Consider the following 26,006-nt stretch of genomic DNA (forward strand, 5'->3'; position numbering starts at 1 on the left):
CTAATGTGGACAGGTCCACTTCCACCCATGGTGTCTTTAGACCCTCATCTTCCTTTTCCATTAAGGCCTTTAAGTCCAAATCAGCCATGCATCCCAGGAGGCCTGTTGCACAGGGCCCATCTCCAGGCCCCATGCCTAAAAAGCAGATGCTAAAAATGGCTGAGGATTTAATTACTCTTATCAGGGGTTCCCAACCCCCTCCAGACAAGAGACCCAGAGTGGAGGAAGATTCTCCCTCTTCTGACCAGGGCTCCATTTTTTCAGAACATTCTGATGTAGAGGAACACTCGTACTCCCCTTTCGAAGATTCTGATGCAGAGCAGTCCATTCCTTCTGTATCTCCCCCAGAGGATTTTTCTTTTGGGGGAAACCTTGCACACCTTCAGGGAACACTTCCATTGGGAAGGCCAAGACTTTTCTGATTCCAAGAAAAGACTTGGGGAATTTCTTTTGTTACCTCAGCACAGACCTCTGACGGTACCTCCTGTCTTGGACATACTTGATGATGTTTACTCGGAGGCTTGCCTTAATCCGGATTCCCTGCCTCCTGCCCCAGTCAAGCCTGATAGGTACTACAAAGTTCCTAACTCTCACCAATTTCTTTACAAAAGCCATAATGCTCACCCTGAAACCATTTCTCAAGGCCCCAAGGGAATGAAAGCCTCTACTGCTAAGAATCCACTACCTTCCGAAAGAGAGTCTAGATCCTTAGAAAGGTGGGGAATAAAGGTATATACCTCGGCCACCCTAGCCATGAGGGCCTTAAATTGTCAGTTCCATATGCTTAAATATCAGCAGTTTCTGTTATCACAGTTAAGAAAAAAATGTCTCAACCTGAACAACCAGATTTGAAGGAGTTGCAGGATATGATGCATAGTGCAGAACAAGTGGGTAAACACACCTTACAATGTGGCTATGATGCCTTAGAGGCCTCAAGTAGAGCTGCTGTTACAGGATCAGTCATTCGTAGACATGCCTGGCTTAGGGAACAAATCTTGCCTGATCATGTTAAAGCTAAACTACTAGATGCTCCTTTACAAAAGGATGTACTATTTGGTACTAATGCTGAGGAGATACTACGGAAAATGGAAGAAAAAGCTAAATCTATGCAAGCTGTCAAAGCTTTTCTACAGGTTCAACCACCACGTTTTAGCAGAAATTGGCCTTCTAAAAACTGGTCCTTTCCAGCCACGGACAAGCCCCAGAGAGGTAGATACAGGCGCACAAGGGGCAGAGGACAATCTCAAGGATCATATAGAGGCAGACAATGGCAAAATCCAGCACCAAGAGGTGGCAAAGACAGTGCACAACAATACAGAAAACAAACCCAATGACTTCCTCCTTTTCATGCCAAGCAAGTCTCAGCTGGCAGCACCCTTGGGAGGAAAGCTGGCATTATTTACAAGAAATTGGCATATCACAACAGACAAATGGATCCTGGACATTATAAACAGAGGCTACAAATTTCATTTTCACACTCTTCCAAAAATGAGAGGTATGCCAAACCTGCCACACAAAGGGCAGAGGCACAAATACAAATTTCAAAGCTCGTGACCTGAAAGCTATTCGAGGTACCTACTCACGAACAAGGTCAAGGTTTTTATTCCAGACTATTTCTGGTACCAAGGAAAGGAACCGACTGGAGACCCATTTTGGACTTATCCATCCTAAACACATTTCTACTCGTACCAAAATTCAAGATGCTCACATTACAGCAGCTTCTTCCCATGCTGGGCAAGGAGTTTTGGCTGGTAACATTGGACCTCAAGGAGGCATACCTGCATGTCCCAATCAGACAAAGCTGCAGAAGATACCTCAGATTTCTTGCAGGTTCAATCCACTATCAATTCTCTGCATTGCCCTTTGGCTTATCTACTGTGCCCAGAGTATTCACGAAATGCCTGGCATCAGTAATTGCCTACTGCAGACTTCAAGGGATACAAATTTACCCTTATTTGGATGACTGCCTGATCCAAGCGGACAGCAAGCACATACTTCTGGAACATTTGGCTTATGTAACACGGTTATTGAATTATCTGGGATACACAGTCATCAAAGAGAAATCCAGGCTAACACCATCTCAGAAAATAACTTTCCTGGGTGCCAACTTGGACACAAACACCCAGATGGCCTATCTCACGCCAGAAAAATAGGGGCAACTAACTCAGTACTTCAAAATACTAGCAAATTTTACCAGGCTCACTGCAAGGAAAATTCTGCAGGCTCTGGGCTTCATGGCATCTTGCATTCATTTAATCCCATGTGCAAAGTTGCATATGAGTAAACTTCAGTGGTACCTAAAAAACCTATGGTCTCAACACAGCCACAGTTTGGAAACAATAATACCAATAATCCCATGTTTGCAAAAGGAATTTCTATGGTGGGCCCAAGCATGTCAAACAAACACAGGCCTTCCATTCTGCAAGCCTCAAGCAAATCAAGTCATCACAACAGACGCCTCAGACTACGCCTGGGGGGCGCACATGACAGGTGCATTCAGGGCAAATGGTCCCAAAAGGAAAAGCACCTTCACATCAATCCAAAAGAAATGCTAGCAGTGATAAATGCAATTACAGCTTTCAAGGACCTCCTGCATCCAGGGCAATTATTGATAAGAACAGACACCACAGTAATGTGGTACATAAACAAGGAGGAACACATTCATACCCCCTGTGTAGACTAGCCATGTCACTCTGGAACTTGGCTCTGGAATGGCAAATCGAACTTCAAGCACAGTACTTGCCAGGTTTGGAAAACATGCTGGCAGACAATCTAAGCAGAATTATGACAGACCCACACGAATGGAAGTTGCATCCTCAAGTGTTTACAAAGATAATCCAAGTGTGGGGAAGGCCAGACATAGATCTCTTCGCCTCCCACAGGAATCATCAATTGGAAAAGTTCTGTTCAAGGACCTTTCATCCAAAGGCCTGGAGAGTGGATGCCCTTTCTTTCAGTTGGGCAGCATGGACAGTTTACGCTTTCCCACCTTTGCCTCTGCCCAAGGTGCTCTTGAAAGCAAGAGCAGACAGACCGAAGATGATACTGATTGCTCCAGACTGGCCAAGACAACACTGGTACCCACTCCTGAGGAGCCTAACGCATACTCCTCCCTGGTCTCTACCTCTAATGCCTCTTCGACTGACTCAACACAGCTACAAAACTCTTCAGTCAGCTGAAAACACTCAATCTCGCTGCATGGAAAATTCCTTAACACCACAACAGACCCTACTCTCCAAAGAGGTGCAGGATGTCATTTTGGAGGCCAGAAGGCCATCTACTAGAAAGGCTTACTCCGCAAAATGGAAACTGTTTTGCGCTTGGAATGAGAAAAAAGGCCAGGATCCTAGAAAACTGAATTTGCCTCAGATGTTACAGTACCTAGCTGAGCTTTTGAACAGTGGACTTTCATTTTCCTCCATAAAAATTCATGCCTCAGCCATTTCTGCAGAATTCAACACTGATCCACCCTTATTCTCTCACCCACTCTTAAGACAGTTTCTCAGCGGGGCTAAGAATATAAGACCTCCAAGGAAACAACCAATACCAGCCTGGGATCTTAATTACATTCTAGAAAAATTAACATTGCCTCCTTTTGAACCAGCTGCCTCAGCAGATTTGCAATATTTGCCCTGGAAAACAGCTTTCCTTTTGGCCATTATCTCAGCTCATAGGGTTTTGGAACTACAAGCCCTCATGGCTGTGCAGCCCTTTCTCCTCTTCCATCAGGACAGGGTTTCCCTTCGAACCAACCTGTCATTTATGCCTAAAGTGGTATCCAGGGTAGCTTTAAATCAAGCCATACACTTACTTACCTTTTACCCCAATCCTCAAAATAAAGGGGAAAGACTGCTACACTCCGTAGACATCCATAGACAGCTACGTTATTATTTGGACAGAACAAAGCCTGTCAGGAAATCAGAACAACTTTTTGTGTCCTATGCTGTAGGAGCTCAAGGGAAGCCAGTTACCAAGCAGACAATTTCAAAATGGATAGGCCACTGCATACGGTTTTGTTACTTCTTTCATGGAAAATCTGTCCCTACAGGCATCAGATCCCACTCCACCAGGGCCACAGCTACCTCTACAGCCTTCCTCAAGAGGAGTTCCTACCAAAGATATTTTGGAGGCAGCCACTTGGAGTTCTGTGCATACCTTCACCAAACACTGCCACCTGCCTTTATACTCCAAAACTAGAGCAGGCTTTGCCACTGCTGTGTTGCAGGGCATTCTGGCTCATCCCAGTTTCACCTAGTGCCTACCACCCTGTGCATAGCTTTGGGATTCTATCCATCTGTGATTACTGCAGCTGTATGCACGATGAACATAGTACAATTTTGTACCTACCATAAATGTAGATGTTCGAGTGCTAATACAGCTGCAGTACAGGTTACCCTCCCTCCTTCCCCTCTTGGTAAAGGCCTAGGGGCTAACCCCTCCTCATACAACCTGACTGGGTTATCCTTCTATGGTATAGTTGCTTGCAACTACTGATTTTTGATTATATTGCATTGCATGAATATATATATTTATATATATATATATATATATATATATATATATATATATATATATATATATAATTTATGTATTGCCTTCCTTCTGGGGCACCTGACATCTGGGGCAAGAAAGACTGAAGAAAATGGTGTCGGCTGTGTCTTGTATACCCCTGTCGCACTGACATCAGGAAAGAAAGTGACAACAACCGACGCCAGACCTAGACTTTGGAATTCGGCCGACCGAGGACCCGCCTGACGGCAGAGAACCCATCTGTGATTACTGCATCTGTATTAGCACTCGAACATCTACATTTATGGTAGGTACAAAACTGTACTTTAGCCGCCCAAGCCGAACAACTTCGGAAGAAGGCCAAGGTTTGCAGGCCTTCTCCCAGCCACCACTCTGCCTTCGGATGTTATGCTGACTACTGTTCTAGAGACCGAAGGACACCCGATTACTCCGGTTCTGACGGCACCTCTGGAAGAGGCAGTGCCAGTAGCCATGGATAGCACATCACCGGAGTTGATTCATATATCTGTCATAAGACGTCGAGGGGGAGCCATCGCTTGTCTGGCCAACCGGGACTTCTACTCCAGTGCAGACCTCTGTTTCCCTACCTACCCAGATGCACACTCCTACTAAAAGGAAACAAAATACTTGAGCCCGACTCCTCAAGCAACCCCAGACTGGGAATCCTTCAGCTCTTCTTTGATGCAGGCTTTTATGGCACTTAGGCCTACAGGCCCTACTCCCACTAGAATCCCTGTGCTGAGTCCTAGGCCGGCTTCTTCCACCTCCTGCCTTTAACCTCTACTCAGCAAGCCGTTACTCATGAAGACGCAGACCAGTTCCTCCTCTGAGGAATCTGTCTCCTGTGTCTCTGATTGCCTCTCCCATAAACTATTACTCACCTGAAGGGGACTTGTGGGGAGACTATTTCAAAAATGAGAGTATATCAAATGGCGATACTTTAGTCTCTGAAACCCAGAAGAGATGCTTTGAACTCCTACAGCTTGACTCCCCCTCATCTTGCCATTCCTCCAGTACTCCCAACTTTCTAGGATGCCTTCACTTCTTTTTCCTAGAACCCAGACTCTCAACATCCTGCTCCTAAAATGCCAGATAGGTTTTACAAAGTCCCTGATGACTACAGGTTCGTAATAAAGCCACCCTTGCCGACCCTGCAGTTATTGCAGTATCACCAGACAATTTAGCCAATTGCCTTCTGCTCCCCTACTGCCATCTGATAGCAAAACCATGGTCCGAATGGAAAAAGGTGTACCCCTCCTCTACTCTAGCTTTCAGAGCAATAAACTACCAAACTCGCATGGTGAACTATGTCCTAGACTTCTGAAAACAAAGTCCTCTAAGGGTAAGGTACCTGTTGTATCCAAGTCAACAAATCCAACAGAAAAGAAGAAACTGCAGGTACTCCATAACAAAGCCAACCAGTTGCTGGTATAATAAAACAGCTTTATTGTAAAAAGTAAGCGCTTTCACATCTGCTAAGGATGCTTCATCAGACTTTAACAGACACATAACTTTCAAACTGTTTAAATACACACCCTGTGGTTCATTGAACTATTGAGATCAGACAAACATCATGATTTTCATCCAACACTATAAGTTGAAAGCATATGTTCATAAGACAAAAACATATATGTATATACACATATATACACACACACACACAATAAAAACAATGTTACATCCATTAGATATAAAACCACTGTCAAAAAATTAATTTTTATCTGAAGAATAAAACATTAAAACATTAATAAATCCATTACCAGATAAAACATACTATTTTATAAAAACTACTCATCACTGCTAGCGCCTTAAGGGGCGGTCAATAAGGAACACTGTTTGTTTTACAGAGAGAGAAGGGAAATGGATAATTAAATTACAAGCAGATTCAGGACATGGGCTGAACGATAGGGTTAGTTTAAAACCATTCCTTATTGACCGCCCCTTAAGGCACTAGTAGTGGAGTAGTTTTTATAGAATAGTAGTATGTTTTATCTGGTAATGGAGTTATTAATGTTTTATTCTTCCAATAAAAAAAAATTTTTGACAGTGGTTTTATATCTAATGGATGTAACATTTTTATTGTGTGTGTGTGTGTGTGTATATATATATATGTATATATATATGTGTGTGTGTGTGTGTTATTGTCTTATGAACATATGCTTTCAACTTATAGTGTTGGATGAAAATCATAACTGTTTGTCTAATGTCATTGGTTCAATGAACCACAGGGTGTGTATTTAAACAGTTTGAAAGTTATGTGTCTGTTAAAGTCTGATGAAGCATCCTTAGCAGATGTGAAAGCGCTTACTTTTTACAATAAAGCTGTTTTATTATACCAGCAACTGGTTGGCTTCGATTGTTGAGTACCTGCAGATGTTCTTCGTCTTCCATTGCTGCAGTCCTGACTATTGGGTATAGTCCGCGTCCAGTCGGCCCGAATACCAGAGTATAAGGCTGACGTCGGTCAGGGCGCATTAGACTGACGTCAGTACGTCAGGGTACTAATGCGCATGACCGACGCCATATCCTCAGTCTTTTTTGCCGCATGGTCCGATGCAGAAGCAGTTTTGCGAGTGCAGGTTGGCGTTCTGAAATATTTCCGAAACCGGAGTTTCAGACCGAAACAGAGTTGGCTAAGTACCCGTTGGGGAACATTTTGGTTTTTCTTGCCTCAGTATTTTACCGGATGTCAGAAAAAGTGAATAACTGTATTTCTTGTGGGAAACAGATACCTCATAGGGATTATCATACCTTGTGTATACCTTGTTTAGGGCCTGAGCACGACGTTGTTGGTTGCCGCTCTTGTGCTAGGTTTAACAAACGCACTATTAAGAGGAGGTTAGATTGTGCCAGGTTAGTGTTTGGGAAGCGTTGCAATTATAAAATGCCGCCGGATGCTCCGGCCGCTTCCTCAAGAAGCGCAAGGATAAAACAGTGAAGCCTAGGGTTGATGAACCGGCAGTCCCGGACGCCGGTTCTTTAGAAGGCTCAGTGGAGCCGGAGGTTTTGCCAGGAGTTTCCATGGAGTCCCAGGCTGAAACTATACTTTTACAGGATGTGCCCTCTCAGGAGGTAGGCCAGGCTGAGGGGGCTTCTCAGGTGACTGTTCTTCCCTCTCTTCCCAAGGTAGTTAGAGCCTCTCCTTCTGTTGCCAAAACTTCTTTGAGAGGTAGGCCTAGTTCAGCTTCAGTGGGGGCTTCTCCTAGCATTTCGGGTTCTGTACCTAAGAAACATATGCTTAAAATGGCAGAGGATTTGATTACTATGATTAGAGGTTCTATGCCCCCGCCGGATAAGAGGCCTAGGGTGGAACCGGAGTTTGATAGTTTTGAACAGTGTTCAGAGGCTTCAGATTCTTCTGTGGAAGATATGCAGGAGTATCCTACTTATTCTGATTCTGATGTGGATGATTCCACTCCTACAGCTTCTCCGCCTGAGGATGTTTCATTTTCAGAGACTCTGCATTCCATGAGGGAGCACTTTAAATGGGAAGGCCAGGATTACTCTGATTCCAGGAAAAGGCTTAGGGAATTCTTGTTTTTACCCCAGCATAGGCCTTTAGCTATTCCTCCTGTGTTGAATGTGGTGGAAGATGTTTTTGGAGAGGCTTCCCTGAACCCTGACTCTTTGCCTCCTGCTCCTGTTAAGCCTGATAGGTATTATAGGGTGCCCGAAGCTCATAAATATTTGTTTAAGAGTCCTAGGGCGGACCCAGAAACAATTTCTCAAGGGCCTAAAGGTGTTAAGGCTTCTGTGGTTAAAAATCCTGTTCCCACTGATAGAGGCAAGGGCTTTGGATAGGTGGGGAAAGAAAGTGTATACTTCTTCCACTCTAGCCATGAGAGCATTGAATTGTCAGTTTCACATGCTAAAATATCAGAATTATCTCCTTTCACAATTGAAATCTAAGGTGGATGCTTTGGCGGAAGGTATTGAGTGTAACGAGTTGCTGGATTTGGTTCATGTGTCTGAACAAGTGGGTAAGCATTCTTTGCAATGTGGTTTTGATGCTGTACAGGCCTCCTCGAGGGTGGCTGCTACCAGTTCTGTTCTTCGCAGGCATGCCTGGTTGAAGGATCAGAATTTAGCTGAGCATGTTAAGACAAGGATTTTGGATGCTCCTTTACAGTCTGATGTGTTGTTTGGATCGCCTGTGGAAGCAGTTTTAAAGAAAATGGAGGACAAGGCTAAGTCTATGCAAACTGTTAAAGATTTTTTACAGGTGCAGCCACCAAAGTTTAGTAGAAATTGGCCTGCTAAGGGGTGGACATACCCTGCTTATGATTCCCAGTCTAGGGGTAGGTCTAGACGTGGTAGGGGCAGGGCTCAAGGTTCTTTTAGGCCTAGACAAGGGAGTTCACCTGCTCAGACTTCTGGTGAGGGCAGGGGTCAGTCCTTTCGTAAACAGACCCAATGACCTGTCTCTTCAGCTGCCAGCAGATTCCCGTCTGGCAGCTCCTTTGGGAGGAAGACTGTCTCTTTTCAAAGAAAATTGGGATTTAATTACTCAAGACAAATGGGTGTTGGATATCATTCACCAAGGTTACAGATTTTATTTCCATACAATGCCCCCTTTCAAAGGCATGCCAGACGTTCCTCCTCCACAAAGAAAAGAGGCTCACAAGCAAGTTTCTCAGTTACTTCAGATAGGGGCCATTCAGCCAGTCCCTGTATCAGAAAGGGGCCTAGGATTTTATTCTCGCCTGTTCCTTGTACCAAAGAAGGGGAACACGTGGAGACCAATTTTGGATTTATCTCTCCTCAACACGTTTTTGGACATTCCCAAGTTCAAGATGTTGACGTTACAACAGCTTTTACCTCTGCTGGGCAAAGATCACTGGATGGTAACTTTAGATCTCAAGGAAGCTTACCTTCATGTGCCTATAAGGCTAAGTTGCAGGAAGTATCTGCGGTTTCGAGCTGGAAATTCTCATTATCAGTTCTCTGCATTGCCCTTTGGCTTATCTACTGCGCCCAGAGTATTCACAAAGGTTCTGGCTCCAGTGATAGCTTACTTCAGGCTTCAAGGAATTCAAATCTATCCTTATTTAGACGACTGCCTGATTCTGGCTCAAGAAAAGGAAGACCTTCTACAGCATCTGGAATATGTTATAGCAGTGCTAAGATGCCTAGGGTATTCTGTGAACGAAATAAAGTCCAGTCTAGTACCCTCTCAGGACATGTGCTTTCTGGGTGTGAGACTGAATACAGCAGCCCAGATGGCCTTTTTAACCCCGGACAAACAAAAGAGTCTGTCACTTTACTTCCATCAACTATCTCATCAGTCCGTGCTGACTGCAAGGACAGTCCTTCAAGCATTAGGGTTCATGGCATCTTGTATTCTGGTGCTTCCCAATGCCAAACTGCATATGAGGAAGCTACAGTGGTATCTCAAAATGTATGGACACAGCACTGCCAGGATTTGGACACTGTCATTCAAATAATACCTTGCCTTCAAAAGAATTCTTGTGGTGGGCTCAGGAATGTCACCTAAACAAGGGACTCTCTGTGACCCGGCCAGAGGCAAGTCAGATCTTAACGACAGATGCCTCGGACCTTGCTTGGGGAGCTCATCTAAATGGAAAGTGGATACAAGACAAGTGGCCTGCCAGACTACAGCATCTACATATCAACATGAAGGAGATGTTAGCAGTCCAGTTTGCATTAATGGCTTTCAAGGAGTTACTTCTTCCAGGGCAGGTGTTGATTCTAACAGACAACACAACTGTCATGTGGTACATCAACAAGCAAGGGGGAACACATTCTTATCCTCTATGCAGGCAAGCAATGATTTTATGGGAGACTGCGCTAAGCTTGCAACTAACTCTTCAGGCAAGGTTTCTGCCAGGAGCACAGAACTCCTTAGCAGATGTGTTAAGCAGACAAATCATGGATCCCCACGAGTGGAAACTGGATCTTCATGTATTTCAGAAACTGACAGTGTCATGGGGAACTCCAGACATAGATCTGTTCGCTTCTCCACTAAACCACCAGCTGCCAAAGTATTGCACAAAGGGGTTTCATCACACAGCTTGGAAAGTGGATGCGCTGTCTTTCAGTTGGAAAAACCTTCATGTGTATGCCTTTCCACCTCTGCCTCTTCTTCCAAAGGTATTATTAAAGGTCAGACAAGACAGGCCGAGGATGATTTTGATAGCTCCAGATTGGCCTCGGCAACACTGGTACCCACTACTACGGAGTCTGGTACAGAAGCCTCCATGGCCTTTACCTCTGATTCCTCATCTGTTATCTCAGAAGGACGGTCATCTGCTCAATGTCAAGCTTCATTCTCTTCATCTAACAGCCTGGCATATTCTGTGTTGAAACACAACAGGTCTCAACTTCCTCAACAAGTTTTAAATGTGATTATGGAAGCTAGAAGACCTAGTACAAGGAGAGTGTACGCAGAAAAATGGAAGAGATTTTTATTTTGGAGTACAGCAAAGAATTTGGAGATTTCTGAGCCTAATTTGAGTGTGGCTCTTCAATATCTTACTGAGTTATTGGACAAAGGTTTGTCCTTCTCTTCCATTAAGATTCATGCTGCAGCAATTTCAGCTCACTATGATTGTGACCCACCTTTGTTTTCGCATCCTTTGTTCAAGCAGTTTCTTAGAGGGGCAAAGAATATAAGACCCCACGTAGAGCTCCTACTCCTGCTTGGGATCTCAATTTTGTGTTGGAAAAACTTACTCTACAACCTTTTGAGCCTGCAGCTACTGCTGAATTGAAATACTTGTCATGGAAGACTGCTTTTCTGTTGGCTATTACTTCTGCAAGAAGGGTGTCTGAGTTGCAGGCCCTTATGGCAGTAGAGCCCTTTTTGATTTTCCATAAGGATAGGGTATCATTACGAACTAATCCTTCCTTTATGCCTAAGGTGGTTTCTAGTGTGGCTTTAAACCAAACTATTCATTTGCCTACGTTTTATGCAGACCCTCAAAATAAAGGGGAAAAGATTTTGCACACTTTAGATGTACACAGGCAATTGCGTTATTATTTAAGCAGAACTAAGGATTTTAGGCAGTCCCAGCAGTTGTTTGTTTCTTTTGCTTTGAGTTCACAGGGCAAGCCTGTGTCAAAACAAACTATTTCTAGGTGGATTGGCTTTTGCATTGCATTTTGTTATTCCCATCATGGCAAGGAGATTCCAGCTGGGATTAGGCCTCATTCCACTAGGGCTACTGCCACTTCAACAGCATTTCTAAGGGGGGTGGCAACTAAGGATATTTTGGAAGCAGCTACTTGGAGTTCAGTGCATACTTTCTCTAAGCATTATCACCTTCCTATCTACTCTAAGTCTAGGGCTGGTTTTGCCACAGCTGTTTTGCAAGGCATGTTGTCAGCTCCTACTTCTTTATGATTTGCCAGCCTCCCTTACCTCTGCTTTGGGATTCTACCCAATAGTCAGGACTGCAGCAATGGAAGACGAAGAACATAGTACAGTTTTGTACCTACCATAAATGTAGATGTTCGAGGATTCCATTGCTGCAGTCCAATTTACCCTCCCTCCTTCCCCTCTGTATTTAGGGGTGGTTGTGTAGGTGAGTTACATGCTTATATTTTTGTATATATTGTTGTATATATTGTACATGTTTTTGGTGCTGGTTTTTTTTTTGGGACTTGTCTTTTTAGGGTCTTCTGACATCTGGGGCAAGAAAAGACTGAGGATATGGCGTCGGTCATGCGCATTAGTACCCTGACGTACTGACGTCAGTCTAATGCGCCCTGACCGACGTCAGCCTTATACTCTGGTATTCGGGCCGACTGGACGCGGACTATACCCAATAGTCAGGACTGCAGCAATGGAATCCTCGAACATCTACATTTATGGTAGGTACAAAACTGTACTTTTCTTCTTTTCTGTTGGATATGTCCTAGACTTGGTTTCTGATGCACCGCATTGTTGGCTTCCCCGACTGTCCAGCCAAAAATGACATGTCCTCAAAGTTGTCCTTGGCCACCCAAGTAGCCACACTCTATCTGCTGCAGCTATGATGCAGCAGAAGCAACTGCCAGATCTGCCACAGTACCAGCATTGTGCAGATATTCCTGGCTCAGATTACCTCTGCCAGATGATTTTAAAGCCAAGATCATGGATGATCCTCTGGATAACCTTCTACTTGTCAAAAATGCTGCAGAACTGTTTAAAAACTTGTAAGGAACTGCAGGACATTAAGCACTTGCTAGTGTCCCCAGTGCCCAGGTACACAGGCACACTGATGTCCCACTCACCGGACTGAACAAGGAGAAATTTAGTCCGCTGCCTGTCTGGTGCCAGGATCCGCCACACAACGCATGCACTCAAATCACTCCACAAGTACAAATATGACTGTCCCTTGTTCATGTTGGAGTGAATGACTTGATGTACCTCCCTGGACTCTATGAAGAGACATGGAAGAGCTCTCTGATCATGTGGCCCAGGCAGGTATGACCCTAGCTCTGAGTAGCATCCTGCCTTTGCCCAGAATGATACCATGGTATAAGGACAAAATGATTGACTTCAGCAATTGGCTAAGATTCTGGTGTCATTCAGAGGGGATCCATTATCTGCCTGGGATGACATGATCGACAGATGGTGCTTTGCCATAGATGGGTCTGCACTTGTCGCCCCTGGGATTCAGGTTACTGGCTAAGCATAGTGCCTTTTTTAGGCAAAGTTCAAAGGACAAAACCACCACCATAACAGGTACAAGCATGCAAAATCTGAAGGTAATGCTGCTCAATGCTAGAAGTCTAAACCTCAAAATGCACACACTCGAGGCACTCCTAAAAATGGAGAACATTGATATCTGTGCAGTAACTGAGACATGGTTCAAGGCTCCAGAGAGCATCCCTGCAATATCAGGCTACAACTTATACTACACTTCGGCCACCAAAGCAGGACTGAAACACTAAAGGTGGAGGAGTGTTCATATTCACCAAGGATATTCACAACAGGCTAGTTGCACAACACAAAGCTTCTGAAATTCTCCTGGTGCAACTAACACTAACTAGGTAAGACTGCAGTCCAAATTGTTGCCTGCTACAGATCCCCCACCATGCCCCAAGATTCTCACTACACCTACTGGAAAATATTAAGATACAACCAAACACCCTAATATTGGGTTATTTCAACTACCCTGCCATTAACTAGGAAAACTACGTGTGTGCCAACACCTTTGCCCAATGGTAATTCCAGCGCCCTGGATCCAACTAATCCTTAGTCCCACCATGGGTTCCAGTGTCCTAGACCTGGTCATTACCAACATGGGAAATGGGTGCTCCACACCTATGGTCACCCCCTCGGTCAGGTCTGACCATAAGCTAATCACCCTTGACATCCACATCCCACCCACCCCAGTATGGAAACCTCCGTAAAAATCTTCTCCAAAGCCAACTTCATGCTACTCAAGTCAGAAGTGACAAGCCTCATGACACCCATGCAGATGGGAACTGAAAAGTTGACTACTGAATCCTACACTAAGGCACTGTACAAGCACCTTCACTCGTGCATGAATCATGCCATCCCCAGTAGAACCAAGAAGCTCTCCTCCAAAAAAAAAAAAAAAAAGGAACCCAATTTGGTGGTCCCTTGCCATAAACAAACTTTACAACAAAAGGAAGAAACTGTTGCAGAAAAGAGGAGAAACCCAGGATGCAAAAAAACTCCCTTACCAGCCTCACTTAGAAGCTGAGATCCCTCATAAAATCCTCTAAAGCTATTTACGAAAATAAAATTGCCAAAGATTCCAAAGACAACCACAAGGCTTTCTGTAGCTATGTCAATAATCTAAGTGGCAATGCTCAAATCTGCTCTGAGGTGTAACAGAATGGCATTAAATGTACTGATCCCAAGGATATTGCCAATATCCTGGCAGATGGAGTCAGTGCAAACTTCACCCCCCCCCCCCAAGGTCCCATCTCAATACGAAAGATTTCCAAATTCCGGTAATGGCCATACAGGTAAAAAATGCACTCTCCAAAGCCAAGAATACAGCATCCATGGGAAAAATACAGCATCCCAGGCCGTGTACTACATGAACTACAAAATGAGCTGGCACCTCACCCAAGTGTCATGTTTAATCATAGCCTTACCTCTGGCTTTGTGCCCACTGAGTGGCACACAGCTACATTTATCCCACTCCACAAAGGGGGGATCCACTTTGGATCCTGGGAACTACTGTCCCACCAGTCTGACTAGCCTGATCTGCAAGGCCATGGAACGTGTTATCATGAAACTTATAAACAGACATTGGCAACCTTCAAACACTGGACCCCACGCAGTTTGGATTCGTGAAGGGCCGATCTTGTCTCCTGAACCTGATGTCTCCAAAGTCATGGACAAGGGTAAGGTGGTCCACACAGCCTATCTTTACCTCGCCAAGGCCTTCGACACCATCCCCCACTCTGGAATCGTACATAAACGTACTAAGCTGGGCATTAATCCCTACGTCGCTCGGGTTGCCAACTGGCTTACTGACAGAACCCACACTGTAAAAGTAGCCGACTCCAAATCCAGCTCCAGACAAGTGGAGTACCTCAGGGTTCAGGCTTGTGACTGCTCTTGTTTGGCATCTACTTCTCTGAAGTACAGGCCAACACTAAGGAACTCTGGCTAACAAGTTTGCGGATGACTGCAAATTGGGAGCCATTATTGAATCCCCAAATGATGTGGATATTCTACAAAAGGGCCTTACAGAAACAGATGCGTGGTGCCAGAGCCATGGGCTCAAGCTCAATGTCAATAAATGTATAGATGCTAAGTTGTCCATCTCGCGTTCGTTCTTGCTGTTTGGGTTCGGAGCCGATCTTCGGCACAGACTCTGCCATCTTCTATAGCTCAAGAGCTATTTACTGGCTCGAGGCTACCCCTTATCCAAGCATGCCCAGCGTCAGCTACCCAGATCTCATTTGCCGCTTCAGCTGCGAGGTTGCTTTGTTACTGGCTCAAGCGTAGTATAGTTTTTTTGTATTAATATATTTTCGTTTATTCTTGAAATTTTGTCAAGTATTTGTCAATTTTTTTGTCTAGATATATTCCTTTATCCCTTATTGCTTTCTTGTGTATTTTAGCTTTGTTGGCCATCGCTCCATAACTCGCAGGCCTTCTGTTTCCCTTGAACTTGTTTAAATTGAGTCCCCCCCCCCCCCCCCCCAGGATAGCCGTTTAAAATTAGAGGCTTTCCTTTCTGTTCCTTAACTGTAAAAAAAAAAAAACAAAAAAAAATTTTCTAGTATAGCTTTTTATTGTTGTTGTGACTATAATGTCTAAAGATACCAAGGTATCTGGCTTCAAAAAGTGAGACTCATGCTGTCAGAAAATGTCTGACAGATGGGGGGCACTAGTGTATATTGTTTGGGCGCTGTTCACCTGCAGGACTCCTGTTGTCTGCGTCACACCTTTAGTCCAAGGGTCCTGCAGGAGCACAAAAACAAATGAATCCTTCGGGGATTATTGAAGCCTCAGGATTCTCCAGCTAAAAGTACTCGGCCAGTGAAATCCCTTAAGTCTGTCAAGCCGTATGCTCCACCTTAGGAGCCAACTCCTTTACTGGACCAACCAGGTATGTCGGTGCCGGCTGGCACTGACAAGACAACTCCATCTGCTATTTCGGAGCCGTCTCGGAGCCATAAGAGACTGTGGTCTTAGTCCTTTGAGTCCATCCACTTGGCACCTCAGTCATCTTTGTTAGAGTGAACGTAACCATTATTCTACCCACTCCTCTCTATCTAGATTATCGGATCATGATGTGGAGAGAGTAATAAGTAGGTTGCTTAAGTCACAGGCACTGGCAAAAATTCTGTCCAGCCCACCTCAACAGCTATCTGCTCCCAACTGCCTCTATTTCTGTTCCTCCAACTACATTTAGTGCGGAGCCAGAGACCATGGATCCATAGGTAGTAGAACCGTCAGCGCAGATCATCATCTCTCCGGTTCAGACGTCTGCTCAGATTACCTCGATTATACCTTCTATTGAGGGATCTGGGCGCCGAGCCTCTCTCGTTGGCTCTGAGGGGGAGAGTGGCATCAGACCCTTGTCCGACCCCGTTCTCCCCCTCGGAGCTCTGGTGCAGGTGAGATCTGCTCCAACATCGGCCTCGGAGCAGTCACCCTCGATGTGGAGAAAGACTCCTGTTTCTTCGTAGCCGGAGCTTTCTCTTCCTAGAGGTCGGGACGCCTTCGAGGTCATGTGTAGTGTGCTGTCCCCTGAAACAGCTCTGCTGCCAGCTCCATCTGCTCCTCCCCATGTGTGGTGTCTGTTCCAACATCTACTCCTCCAGACCCCAAGCGTAGGGAACCTATGCCCCAGGTCACCCCATTGAGTGATCCCTTTTCTTCCGAGTGATCAGGGGAGGCTTCAGAAGAGCCTCCCCGGAAGAAGTGCAAGAGGAAGCACATAGACTCCCCTGAGTCTGTCACTTCAGATGCAGACATGGATGAATTGGAAGGGTCCCCCTCTGAGGAGGTTTCCTTTTCGGACATCCTTGAAATGCTCAGAGGGAGGACTGGACTTTCCTAGCCCTTACCTAGGAAGAGTCTGTATACCTGGACGCATTTGGTTCCCGACCTTCCACCTCCTGCGTATCTCCTCCTTTCGATCCACTCATGTCTGTAGTAGCTCGAAAGGCTTGGTCAGCTCCAGATTCTGTGGAGCCTACTCTGAGGAGACCAAACAAATTACAGCCCCCCCACTAACTTTGAGAGTGGATGCCTTCAGTTTTCCATGTAAGGGAATGTATCTGTACACCTTCCCTGTAGTTCAAAAACTCCTGGAAATCAAGAAGGAGCAACCAAAAATCTTGCTGGTGACTCCCTATTGGCCAAGGTAACAGGTTACCCTTCTGTTTTCACTAGCGAAGGGCAGTCACCACAAGTTACCCCACAAGGTGAACCTATTAACTCAGCTACAGGGTTCTCTCCTGCACCCCACAACTGTCCTTTGCAATTAACACTGTGCGTGATCAATTTTTGATACCTTTTAGACGGCACTTCTCAGAAGATGTGCTTTCAGTCCTAAGGGAGGCCAGGAAACCAACTACTAGAAAAAAAACTACTTGTCTAAATGGCAGAGATTCCCGAAATGGTGTTCTCTGAGAAACAAGGACCCACTTCTGTCAGATCCCCCCCCCCCCCAAGATCCTGAACTACGCCTTCCGACTCTTTAAGGAGGGACTAGCTTACTGTTTTGTCAAAGTCCATCTTTCAGCCATTTCTGCATCCAGCATTTACAGCCACCTCTTTCCAGACTAAATGTAAAACTTTTTCTAAGATGGGTCTTGCACATCAGACCACCAATAAAACCCATCCCTCCTCCCTGGGACCTCAACGTTGTGCTGGAAAAGCTTACCCTACCCCCTTTTGATCACACCAGTACCGCATCTCTTCAAATGTGCACATGGAAAACCATCCTATTAGTGGCCATTGCTTCTGCTTGAAGTGTCTGAATTACAGGCCCTGATGGCTTGCCCTCACACCACCTTTCACAATGACAGGGTTACCCTATGCACTACCACCTCCTTTATGCCCAAAGTAGTTAACGAACTATCCTTAAAACCAGTCTATTCACCTACTCACCTTCTTCCTCTCCCCTACCAACTCCACAGAGGATTCTCCAATCCCTAGATATACATAGGCAACTGAAATTCTACTTGGACAAAACCAAGTCTTTCAGAAAATCTGACCAACTGTTTATTTCCTTTCATCCCAGGTCCTTGGGTAAGGCAGTCTCCAGACAATCTCCTGGATCAGAAAATCCATCCTATTTTGCTACTCTCATCACAAGCCATGGCCTCAAGTAGTGCGAGTGCATTCAACCAGAGGCATTACTACCTCAAAGGCCTATATGAAAGGCCTAGACACAGCTTCCATCATGGAGTCGGCCACCTGGTCCATAGTCCATACCTTCATTAAGCACTACAAACTGGACCAGGTCTCTAGTGCCAGGATTTGTTAGGGCAATCCTGCAAGAATTCCCAGAATCTTCCACCTCTGCCACCTAACATTCCTCCTAGCTGTGGTATTCTCCACAGTATAAATACTGCAACATGGGAATAGGACATAGAATAGTTGTATAAAATCTTATCGCCATAGATGTCTTTCTCTTCCATGTTGCAGTGTTCCTTTCCCTCCCTCAATCCCCCTGATATTTTATCTTCTCTAATGCATCTCCTCAGCCCTGTAGGGACATTTGCTTTTGCTTCTCCTTGCCCTTAGTCTCTTCACTGCGCTTCAGATTCTGAGGTCTGTGTGAGCCATCACCATTTATACTCCATGGTTTATGGCCCTACGTGTGATGTCCCATGCACCTACGGCAGCCAGGCTTAAGCTTTTGTATAGGAGCTGACGTTGGGTCGCCTGAGGGCTAGAAATCCCACAGTGTGAATATTGCAACATGGTAGAGGACATTTATGGTAAGATTTTACACAACTATTCTTTATGGTGGCATGTCTGTCAGTTGTATGTAGGTCATTGATAAATGTTTAACAGAGGGGCCTGGTATGGGTCCTGGGGGACATGACAGAAACTGGAAGGGAAGAGGAAAAATAATTGTCATTTGACAACCTGTCCAATTTAATAACTATGGACCAGTATAGTAAGGATTCTGGCAGTCTTAGGGAAGTTTGCTGTGGAGAATGGTAGTTGAGTGTCATAAGGTTTAGATTTAAAAAAATGGAGCAGAGATTAGATAGCTTGAATTCCCATAGCAGGGCAGTAGATGTATTGCATTTGCATCTGAAGCCATGGTGTGTATTAGGAAATTTTGTTGAGTGGTTAAGAAGCTGAATGTGACTAGATTTTTTAGAACGTTTGAAAGGGGAGGTAGTATTAATATTGGTTTATAATTTTAGATCAGTAGATCCAATGTTATCCAGGTCGTCATTCATCACCATAGGAAGTTCTTCGTGTTTCACTGTTGCAGTCATCACACTTGGGTTATCTGCCTGCAGGTAGCCCTCAGTCGGCCTGAATATCAGAGTCTTGGGATTTCTGTGTCGGATGCTGTCGCCTCTTCCATAACGTCCGCTCGTCAGGGGTATGAAACATGCAGCCGATGCCATTACATCAGTCTTTCTTGCCATGAAGGAGCCCAAAGCAGCTGTAGTTTGCAAGTGCTGTTCAGCCGCTACCTGAAGTTTGTGTTTTTGAGTTTCAAACTTGAAGTCTTCTAAAGCCAACTAACCCCGTTGGGGGTCCTTTTTTCTTGCTCTGTCAGAAAATGTTAACAATTGTCTTGTCTGTGGGAAGCAAATACTCAGTGATTTCCATTCTTACTGTGTCATCTGTTTAGGCCCAGATCACAACGTCCCTCACTGTCGGTTTTGTGCCTTGTTTAACGGCCGAACTATTTGTCTGGCTATCTTTGCCACAATTCTTTCGCTCTCGTTCTCCATATTCCGAAATGGCTGTGCAGGCACCGGCTTCTGAGGGTGTATTTTGACCTACCGATGTTCGTATTAAATCTACAACTTCGTTTTTAGTAAAAACTAGAGAGTTTCTCAGGCCCAGAGTTCGCACTATGCTTAGAAAGCTGACGACCAAAGCGCATACTCAAGCCTCCCATGCCACAAAAACAAATGCTTAGAATGGCTGAAGACCTTATTACTCTAATTAGGGGAAGACAGCCTTTCCCCTGCTAAAAGAAAGAAAGAATTGAATTTCCTTCTGATTCTACAGACCAGGAGTTCGATGAGACTGACCCTTCTGATTACCAGGACATGCCCTTAATCCTTGAGGATTCTGATGCAGAGGATTTCATTTCCTCTGCCTCCCCTCCAGAGGATTTTTCTTATGGTGAAACCTTGCATACCTTGAGAGCATTTCTGTTGGGAATACCAGAACAGTCCAAAAAGAGACTCACAATTTTTAGATTTGCCTCAGCACCGGCCTCTAGCTATACCCCCTGTCCTGGATATTGTAGATGTCTTCATGGAATCCAATCTTACTCCTAACACTTTGCCACCAGCTCCTAGGAAACCTGACTGGTACTACAGAGTACCTGACTCATAAATTTCTCTTAAGAATCCTACTGCGGATCAAGAGACCATTTCCCAGGGACCTAAAGGCATTAAGGCTACTACAGCCAAAAACCCTACCCCTTCAGACAGGGATTTTAGAGCTTTGGACAGATGGGGCAAAAAGATATATACCTCTGCTACTCTTGTCATCAGGGCTTTGAATTGCCAGTTTCACCTGTTGAAGTGCCAGCAACATATTGTGGAATTAATAAAACAAAAAATGGTGTTAATTCCAGATTGTGCAGAAAAGTAAGATTTACAAGAGTTAATGCATGCTGCAAGCCAAGTTAGTAAACATACTTTGCAGTGTGGGTTTTGATGCCTTAGAACCATCTTTCAGGGCTGCTGTTACTGGGTCTGTACTGTGAAGGCATGCTTGGCTGAAGGAACAAATCTTGCCAGACCACGTCAAAGCAAAATTACTAGATGCTCCATTAAATCAGGATCGTTTGGCACAAAAGCAGAAGTTCTTAAAAAGATGGAAGCAAAAGCTAAATCTATGCAAACTGTCAAATTTCTTACAGGTGCAGCCACCTCGATTCAGTAGGGACTGGCCTTCTAAAAACTGGTCCTTTCCAGTCCCTCAGTCCAAATCCAGTAAAAACATACCACCAAGACTACAGTCTCAGGGTATGCAAAGATGTAAACAATGGAGTGATGTCCTTCATGGATGCATCTGCAGTCATAACAACTGGGTTGTCCTGTTGTCAGGCAGCCCTTCGGTCGGCCGGATTCCAAAGTCTGGGTCCGGCTTCGGCTGATGCCGCACTTCACCCGACGTCATCTCTGCTGGTCTTCGGGTATAAAGGCATCAGCCGACGCCATTTTCCTCAGTCTTTCTTGCCGCGTGGCGCCCGAAGCAGAAGCTGTTCGCAAGTGCCGGTCGGTCAGATCCAGAGATTACTACTACCGAATACTACTTCGAAGACTTCTAAAAGCTAAGTACCCCGTTGGGGACTCCTCCTTGCCTCAGCCGATGTCAGAAAAAGTCAATAACTGTTTAACTTGTGGGAAACAAATACCTCATAAAGATTTCCACTCTTACTGTTTGCCTTGTTTAGGCCCAGACCACGACGTAGCAGCCTGTTCGGCCTGTGCTTCCTTCAACCGACAAACGCTTAGGCGTCGGTCGGAGTTTGCTGAACAGTTTTTCGGCTCTGATTTTGCGTACATTATGCCGTCTGATCCTCCGACTACCCAAATTGTTAAAAAACGCAAAGAAAAAGACCGACACTCGCTGTCCGCGGTTTCAGCCGAGACCACGGTTAAGCAAACCGCGAGTGTCTCGGTTTCCGCCGAAACCGAGAAAACTGATCAAAATACAGCCGAATCAATGCCTACTACTGAGGTTTCTGCCACTTTACTTGAAACAGCCTCAGAAATTATACCTACAACTGTGGTTACTAGTGACTTATCAGACACCATCCCTTTGGATGTTTCTACCCCAGCACGTGGTGCTGCTAGGCCTCCTGCAGCCATGTCTATTAAGGCCTTTGCCAGGGCTAAAGCAGCCAAATCTACTACATCAGTGCCTGTTAAACCCCCCTCAACCAGGCCCACTTCTAGTTCACAAATGCTTACTCTGGCACAAGATTTAATATCCTTAATTAGGGGATCTCAATCTCACCCAGACAGGGCCTCGCAACCCCCAGAAAAGAGACCTACAGCAGAGCCCCCCGAGCCTGTCTCCTCTGATGATTCTGCGGATGACTCAGATATTACAGACCAGCCAGAGGCTCCTTTCTCCAATTATGAAGACTCCGATGCTGAAGAATCCATTCCAGCTGCCTCTCCACCAGAGGAATTCTCCTTTGGGGAAACCTTACATGCCATGAGAGAACAATTCCAATGGCAACAACAGGATTTCTCAGATTCCAGAAAAACACTTAGGACTTTTCTGCACTTACCACAACATAGGCCCTTAGCTATACCTCCTGTCCTTTCTGTTGTGGACGATGCATTTAATGATGTCTGCACTGCACCTGATTCCTTACCTCCAGCCCCTGCCAAACCAGATAGATTTTACAGGGTGCCAGACACTCATCACCACCTATACAAGGCCCCACTGGCAGACCCGAAACCATATCCCAGGGGCCTAAGGCAGTAGTCTCGACCACAGCAAAAAATCCTATTCCTTCTGAAAGGGAATCCAGGTCTTTAGACAGATGGGGCAAAAAAGTTTACACCTCTGCTACTCTCTCAGCTAGAGCTTTAAACTGTCAGTTTCACATGATACAATACCAAGAGTTTATGCTTGATCAGTTAACTAAAAAGCTATCCTCTGATGACTCTATAGATAAGAAATATGTATTAGAAATGGTAAATAACATACAACAGGTTAGTAACCATTCTTTAAAATGTGGCTATGATGCACTGGAGGCTTCATTTAGATCAGCCATGACTGGCACAGTGATAAGAAGACATGCATGGTTGAAGGAACAGGCCTTACCGGATCATGTTAAAGCTAAGTTATTAGATGCTCCTATGGATAAGGCCAGTTTGTTTGGTACACCTGCCCAGCAGGTAATGAAGAAAATGGAAGAAAAGGCAAAATCTGTACAAACGGTGAAAGATTTCTTACAGGTTCAGCCGCCAAGGTTTAGCAGGAACTGGCCTGCCAAAAATTGGTCCTTTCCTGACTCCACAAGTTCCCAAAGGGGCAGGAATAGGCGTGCCAGGGGCAGAAATCAATCCAGAGGTTGTGCCTACAGAGGACGACAGTGGCAAGGTAATAACAGAGGCACAGACACAGCCACTACCACTGCAACAGGACAATCACAATGACTTGACTCTAACTCCGCCTACCAGGGAACAAATAGCAACACCATTAGGCGGAAAATTAGCCTTATTTTCGAAAAATTGGCACTATGTCACAAAAGACAAGTGGATTTTACAAACCATAGACCAAGGTTACCGGTTCCACTTCCACACTTTACCAGTCAAAAGAGGAATGCCAAACCTGCCTCCAAATCAAAAACTAGAAGCTCTACAGCAGATAATGCAATTAACAAAGATGAGAGCTGTGGAAAGAGTACCAATAACAGAACAAGGCAAAGGATTCTACTCCAGACTATTCTTAGTTCCAAGAAAAGAAAAAACTTGGAGACCTATTCTCGACCTGTCCATCTTAAACACATACATCATTGTCCCAAAATTCAAAATGCTGACCCTACAGCAACTTCTTCCCATGCTGGGCAAGGAGTGTTGGCTGGTAACTCTAGATCTCAAGGAGGCATACCTGCACGTCCCCATTCGACCAAATTGCAGAAGATACCTCAGATTTCTTGCAGGATCAGAGCATTATCAATTCTCAGCATTGCCCTTTGGCTTATCTACTGTGCCCAGAGTATTCACAAAATGCCTGGCATCAGTAATCGCCCACTGCAGACTACAGGGAATCCAAATTTATCCATACCTGGACGACTGCCTGCTACAAGCGGACAACAAAAGCAAGCTGACAACAGATTTGCAAAGGGTCATTTACTTGCTACAAGCCCTGGGATACACAGTCAATTTTCAAAAGTCAAGACTGATACCATCCCAAACAAGGACATTCTTGGGCGCGGAATTGGACACAGTAAAACAAATGGCATTCCTAACTGCAGAAAAACAAAAAGAACTCCCTCTTTACTTCTTGGCACTAACAAAACAGAACAAGCTAACAGCAAGAAAAGTTCTGCAGGCCTTGGGCTTCATGGCATCATGCATAATCTTGGTCCCACATGCCAGACTGCATATGAGAAAACTACAGTGGTACCTAAAGAATTTATGGTCCCAACACAGGCACAGCCTAGAAGCAGAAATACCACTAATCCCATGCCTAAAACAGGAGTTGACAAATCCAGGTCTACCCTTTCACAACCTTCGAGCAAGCCAAACCATCACAACAGACGCCTCAGACCTAGGATGGGGGGCTCACATGCTGGACAAATGTGTACAGGGATTGTGGACTCAGGACCAGCTACACCTGCACATCAACCAAAAAGAAATGCTGGCAGTAAAGCTGGCAATCCAAAAATTCAGCCCATTTCTCAAAGAAGGCCATTTGATGATAAGGACAGACAACACCACAGTCATGTGGTACATCAACAAACAGGGAGGCACTCATTCATACCCCCTATGCAGAATGACTTTGGACCTTTGGAACCTGGCACTCAGCTACAACATCCAGTTACAGGCAATGTTTGTACCGGGAAAGGAGAACACTCTAGCAGACATATTAAGCAGAACCACCTCGGATGCTCACGAATGGATGCTACACCCGGACATCTTCAAGACCATCACAAAGAAATGGGGAATGCCACAGACAGATCTATTCGCCTCCTCTCAATCACCAGCTCAAAAAATTCTGCACAAGGACATTCCACCCGCTTGCATGGAAGGTGGATTCGCTCTCCTTCAGCTGGAAAGGTCTGACAGCATATGCATTCCCACCTCTTCCCTTGATACACAAGGTATTACTAAAAATCAAGGAGGAACGTCCAAGGATAATCCTGATAGCTCCGAACTGGCCAAGACAACACTGGTACCCATTGCTGAGGAGCATGTCTCTGGACAAAATGTGGGCAATACCCCTGATGCCTTTGATGTTAACTCAGAACAACTACAGCATCATGCATCCAAACCTAAAAACGTTGCAACTGACTGCATGGAACATCACATAGCAGCAACTAATCCAGATCTTTCCCAAAGGGTTAAAGACATTATCCTTGAAGCCCGCAGACCTTCAACAAGAAGAAACTATGCAGGAAAATGGAAAAGGTTTGTCATTTGGAGTGCTGAAAGAGGAAAAGACGTGTCGAATATAGATATTGCTAACATTCTGGAGTATTTGGCAGAGCTTCTACATACAGGCCTGTCCTATTCCTCCATCAAGATACATGCATCAGCTATTTCAGCAGAATACAGCTTTGATCCACGGTCTTCTCACATCCTCTACTCAGGCAGTTCCTCAGAGGGATCAAGAATGTAAAACCTCCTAGGAAACCACCACTGCCAGCTTGGGACTTGAACTTTGTGCTAGAAAAGTTGACACTCCCGCCTTTTGAACCAGCAGCAACAGCAGACCTACAGCATCTATCATGGAAAACTGCTTTCCTACTGGCAATAACCTCAGCAAGGAGGGTTTCTGAACTTCAGGCCCTAATGGCAGTACAACCCTTCCTAATCTTCCACCAAGATAGAGTGTCCATGAGAACTAATCCTACATTTATGCCAAAGGTGGTATCCAGAGTGTCTTTAAACCAGGCAATCCACCTACCTACCTTCTTCCCCAACCCACAAAACAGAGGGGAAAGAATGCTGCATACCTTGGATGTACATAGACAGCTACGCTACTACCTGGACAGAACCAAAAGTAACAGAAAAACTGACCAGCTTTTTGTAGCCTATGCAACAGGAAGAGAAGGAAAAGCAATTTCCAAACAGACAATCTCAAAATGGATAGGAAATTGCATACGATCCTGTTACTCCTTCCA

Source organism: Protopterus annectens, chromosome 13.part0, assembly GCF_019279795.1.
Source record: "Protopterus annectens isolate FY-2018-M chromosome 13.part0, PAN1.0, whole genome shotgun sequence".
NCBI classification, from domain to species: domain Eukaryota; kingdom Metazoa; phylum Chordata; order Ceratodontiformes; family Protopteridae; genus Protopterus; species Protopterus annectens.